The sequence below is a fragment of the Drosophila rhopaloa genome, unplaced genomic scaffold (genome assembly GCF_018152115.1).
Source record: "Drosophila rhopaloa isolate 14029-0021.01 unplaced genomic scaffold, ASM1815211v1 contig_115, whole genome shotgun sequence".
NCBI classification, from domain to species: domain Eukaryota; kingdom Metazoa; phylum Arthropoda; class Insecta; order Diptera; family Drosophilidae; genus Drosophila; species Drosophila rhopaloa.
This window is the reverse complement of record NW_025334990.1, coordinates 6,636,417-6,642,506: the sequence shown is the minus strand read 5'-3', so window position 1 is coordinate 6,642,506 and position 6,090 is coordinate 6,636,417.

The window sequence follows — 6,090 nt, the reverse complement described above, 5'->3', positions numbered from 1 at the left end:
AACAGCTGCGATCACGAGCGGAGCGCCAATCCTTGGCCTGAACTTTCACATGCGATTCGTGGCGGTAATGGGCCTCGGATTAGTGGATTACCTGGCAGGCGATGATCCTCCGTTGCGATTAGCTAACTGAATCAAAGTAATAGGCGAAAACTGCGCCCAGCGAAAGTGAAAATTGAACCGATTTAATCTTCTTTTGGTCATGCTGCTCCATTTGAATTAATTGGTCAACAAATTGGGGGATTTATGACATTCGATGGCTTTATTTATTTATGGTGTGTTTTATGCAATACGGAGTGAAATTTCCGCCACCTTGCGTAAGAGATGGGTGCAAAATTTGATTGTTATTACTATGGTTATTGGCCGAAGTGTAATAAAATAGCGGAAAGCCTTTTCGAACGGAATCCAGAGCATTCCCATGGAAAACGAAAGCTATGAAGTAACTGAAGAGTCTTGCATTTAATTTCTAAAGAAACGTTGCACAATTAAAACGCTTCAAGCATCATCAAAAGCCGCACACACACGACCACAATGAGTGAGGGGGCGAGTGTCAGGCAGAGATCATGGGGTTTCTTGGCCCTGAGATGACCACCAACTACTCCGCGAGCAGTTACCCGAACCGAATGCACAATGACGACTCTCGGACTTTCCCAGCTCCGCCATACAATGGAAATTTCTTATTTTCTGGGCAAAAAGATTTATAGGAACTGCCGGCGCAGCCGCCACTTGAGAAGCAAACAAAAAACGAAAGTCCAAGTGCTACAATAATATAAGATCTTTCTCCAGATTTATAGGCCCATCTATGGAAACAATTGAAAAGTACTCATGGACAATATTTTCCCTTTCTTCAATTTAAGGGGGTGGGGGCTGGGAAATGCCACCGTTCTGGTGGTAGCCCGGATAAGAGCCATCTCTCACCTCTCCTCCGGTATCGCTTAATGAAATCGCACAAGAGCCAAACTCAAGATGGTCATTAATTTGACGGCCCTGCCAGTTCATTTGAAACGTAACCCGTAGGAAATTACTGCTCATCCGGTAATTATTGGTCTTGGGTCTGCTTCGGATCTTGATAGATCGATCGCCAGACAGATGCCCAGTGTCTTTCGGATGCAACCAGCGTCTTCACACCGCCACCGGCTCTGATAGATCTTTATTTGGGAGCCGCTTGTTCACAGGTGTGTCGATCGAATGTCTAAATATGGAAGTCTGGAACATGCCCATGAGAATTGCGATTTTGAGACTCGTTAAGCTCTGGGTAAACTTTTCGCCCGCCTTCAAGACTTCTCCATTTCACCGGCAGTCAAAGTAAATCATTTACCCGTGGCCTCAGGCCATCGAGGCTTCCCTTTCCTTTCCCAGAAAGTAAACCTTTTTCTGGCCTTTGCCCTTCGGACATCATCAAAAAAAAAGTGAAGGCAATTGTAAAAATATATAGTTTTGGGGCCAACATTTATCAAGAAAAAATTATACATTTTTCCCTCTGCCGCTGCCGCTGCCTCTGCCCATCTCGCATAATCTAAATGAATTTTTTAGTTTCGCTTTCTAATTAATTGCATTAGCTGCGGTGGACGCCTACACAAAACGTTTTTGATGTAAAATGTTTTCCCTTTTTAATTTTCGCCAATTAAATGGACGCACAGTCAAACCTTGATTACCATCCGAATAAATAACTAAATAAAAAAATAAGAAAAGAAAATAACTACACATAAGCAAACTAAAGAAAAAACGGTGACGGAAGTCCAATGGATTCTGTGAAAGGTGCAAAATTTTTATGGCGAGTCGCCAAACAAACAAACAATGTGCGGAAAAAAACCGACCTAATGAAGACGAAAGTCGTTGCGCAAATGGAATTAAATTAAAATGGCATCAAAATGAAATAATAGTGCAATTAGCCTGAAGCTCGAGCTGGCCAATTCGACCACCAACCAAGTTTGTGCCAAAAAATGCGAAAAACAAATAGCTCCAACATAAATACTCTTTATCTACAAGTCTTGTTGAAAGAAGAATGACATGACAAAACTAATTTTAACTTGCCTAAAGAAAGTAAGATAAAGAAGTGCTATGCTGTTCGAAAAAATTAAATACTCTTGTTTCTTAAAATTTGTTGTATACTAAGTGTACCGAAAATTAAACTAAAAACCAAATTCTAATACCACAATCTTATAGATCAGTATCCGCTATAATGGTTAAAATTATGAGACCAAAAGTGCTCGATTAGTCTATCTTATTCTTGGGAAAACATTATAAACAAAAATTTTAATAAAAATTAATAAACTTAAAGGTCCAGTTCCAAAAAATATAAATATGTTACAATATCTGTGTGAAATTAGTAAAGTTAGATGTGGATTTTCTTAAAGCAATTATCTGCAAAGCTCAATAATACTGAATGCTTTACATCATTAAATTAAATAAGTAATACAATATAGATTGAAAAACTTTTTAGTATAATTTAAAAATAAAAAGCCACAAATATTAATATAATTAATATTAAATACCGATTTATATATCCCCAAAATCAATATTTGTATGATAAGTATGTGACTAAAACGATGGCAAAGCCAATAAACTCTTAGCTTTTCCTGAAAGTCGTGCCAAAAATTTCGCCCATTTCTCTAATCGCGAGCGGGCTCAACTCGTTTGCCAGTATATTGAATAACATTTGCGTAATTAAAGGTGTGCGAAAAGAAACCGAAATTAAATCATAGGTGTACCATCTAGCCAAGTTGCCTTTGGCGTCGCGATTCGAGGAGGCCCTTTTTTCGGGGGCCATTGACACACGCTAATTGAAAGTGCAAGTTGTCAACCGGTGGCGTATGCGTGATTTGTTGTCGTTTTAGAAAAGCAGACCTTGTTGGCCAGCAGGGAATCTATTTGTTGGGGGGGTTGTCCTGGTCATCGCCAACATGTCATACATTGGCTTAACAATCATTGGCTGTATGTCATTTGTACTTGCTGCTGTTGGCTACTACTCACTTTCATTTATTATGCCGAAGTTTCTTTTCTGCCCTGTCTTGTTTGGCTTTAGTGGGCAAACATGGCTCGCCACTTGCTAAAAGTGAAATTATTGCCTTTTCAATTAGTCACAGATCCCCAAATACCGATCCGCTGGGCTACTGAACTCCGGAGTTCGAACCCTTTGAAGCTGCGAAATGGAAAGCCCAAGAAGCGCCGTCAGGTGGGACTGAGTTTTTGGTTCAATTTGCAGGCAATAAATCAAAAAACATGTCGACGCCTCATTTTGATTAATTGGATCCTAATCCAACAACAAATTCCAGCCCAGACGGACTGGAGACCATTGACCAACTCACAAGGGGCCGGCATTATAAACTTGATGACTTTCGTTTTCAATCGCCGCCGTTAAAAACAAATTAATGACAGTTAATAAACTGTAAGCCAAAGGGGAACACGGCGAATTGGCAATTTGGTAGGCGTTGACATGGCAATATCCCTGTAATGTTGGCCAAAATCGAACCTTCACTTTCTGGATCCGCTGATTGAGCTTTGCCAGCTTGCAAATTGAATTTCTCACACTTGTCGCTCACTCACCGATCATTATGCTGATGTTTTCATCGATCGCTCAGCCCCCTGTCGATATTTCTGCTTAGTCTGCAGATTATTTGGCCAGCTGTGAAATAGAAATTTTGACGGCTCATCATTGAAAGATATCTATATGCAAATTGAAAATCAAGTGGCCATTGCAATTAGCATGATAAACCAATGAAATTTGCATTGAAAAAGCTTAATATTTAAATGGGTCAGTTTATGAATTTTATAAAATATATAAATTTAAGCTTTTTACGCTTAGAGTTGCAACTTTAATTAGGTTGTATTATTTATACTGATTTTTAGATAATTTAATATTAGTGTTTAAATTGGCTATTTTTGCGGAAACATATTGCAGTCAATTCTTAATTTGATATATTCATTTTCGTTAGTTCTTTTAATTTAAACTAAGTCAAGTTTTAATTACATAGATTTCCTTGCATATAGTCTCAACAAATTTTTAATTAATATGTTTATCTCAAAAACAAACAAACAAGTTTTACATTCTGTTTCCTTTGTTAAAGTTTTGCTGTAGACTAAGCTTGATTTATCAGATGGACCCTCGTCTAGCGGTTATATAACCCAATATAACCTGGTCAAATTGCTGGCGGCATCTCAAGCAGATGCGATCGAAGAATGGCATCGAAAATTTCATCATTTGGTGTGCGGATCGTTGGGTTCGCCGCTTTGCCATTTGTTAAAAGTTCGCTTTTGGGTTTTCTTATTGCTTTATTTTGGCACCTTCTTGGGCCAGCTTCATTGTCCGAGGAGCGACTGGCCAATGGAGAGAAAGTCAACGCTTCGCAGGGTCTTTGTCTTAGATACCATACCGTTGATTATGCTAAAATCATTTAAAATCGTTCATAATTCGGCTCATTCGTGGCTCTGGTGTCGTAATACCGCGTCTAATGAATCATGGGAAGAGGCAGGCTGGTGACAGCTCAATGAGAAAGCCATCAACTCCAACCCCAACTGGTTCTGGCCGGGCTCAGGCCACCGCCACCTCCACCACCCACGTGACCGGCATGCCCAAATCAGTCGGGGTCCGCGGCTCTCGCTGCGTTTTCCATTTCGATGGGCTGACCACGGGTAAATAAACAAAAAACCCACCGAGAAATGCACAGAAAAAATATACAGAAAAAACATTAAATGGACAGGGGGGAAAAAAAAACGGCAAACGGCGACAACAATAACGAAAGTGAAATTCTACAAAAAGATCGTGATGGCGGAGCGGAGTCCACGCTTGGCCAGCCACCAGTACCAGTGCCAGCCTGGTCAGGCGTTTACCCCCGACATTATAATGCCGACCAGGCCAAGCCCAGCCAAGAAAGCCAAACAATAACAAACCGCTGTAGCCGCCGGATTTTCCAGCCGCGTCTCATGTGCGCGCAGTGAAATTTGGGTCAAGGAAATGCCAATCGACAGGTTGCACCTCCTCGCTGCAAGTGGCCACATGGCCACATGCCCACATGGCCACATGCCCACATGGCCATTGCCAGATGACCGTTATTGGACGCCAACTTTTGCCGGTGTTTTGCGGGACACTAATTGCCAGGCTCGCGGGGGGAATAACCTTTGTTGACCCGCTGCGTACTGCGGCAATTTACGTGAATCTGTAGCATTAGGAAAAATTCGCGCTTTCAAGATTTGACATTTCAAAGATTGCCAGATCAAATATTATTTCTAGGGTAAAAGTAAGGTACTTCAAATAATTGAATAATAGAAGAAATAACGATTTCCTCAAGATATCCGATGCTATCCTAGCTTGATTTTCCAGACGAAAAAATTAAATTCTGTGTTGGCTAAAATTTTGTTTAACCATCATTTTAAGTTTTAGCAAAATTTGGTATCAAATTTTATGGTCAGTTTTAATTGCATTGGTAAAATAAGAAACGTTTTAAATGATACTAAAGAAGTGCTAGGGTATATTATTATAAAACATTTAAAGTCTTTAGTAGTGGGCTGAAATCTACCAATTAAAGGAAGAACGGTGTTGTATACTTTGTAAAGTAAATTGTTTAACTCTTTATTAATCAAAGCCAAAGATTTAAAGATAGTCATTTCACTATTTTTATGAGAACAGTAAATAGAACATAATTAAAAAAGTCCTGGATCTGGCAACCACATATTTTCAATGAATTCTTTAAGCGTTTTTCCTAACTAAATGCTAATATATAGGTTATGCAAATAAAGTAGTCAATTTATGATGTTAAGTATATCGGTCAGTTACATCGCTGCAGGCGAAAGCTGCAGCGGTCTTTCTGGGGTGGCATCAACGTCAACGGCTGCCGCATCCCGGTAACAGCGAGCGGTACTGTAAAGCCGGGATCGGAATCGGGATCACGATCGCGATCGCTGAGCGCTCTTAACCGCAAAGCCGCGCTGTAAACCGATTCAGTTGGGTTTGAAGCGCGCACGCGTACGGACGCCGAATAAGAGAGAGAGAGAGCAGCGAAAGAAAGCAGGCGGCGAAAACAGGAATCGGTGGCAAAAGAAGCAGCAACAGCAACAGCAGCAGCAGCAGCAGCAGCGGCTGAAGAAGAAGCCGAG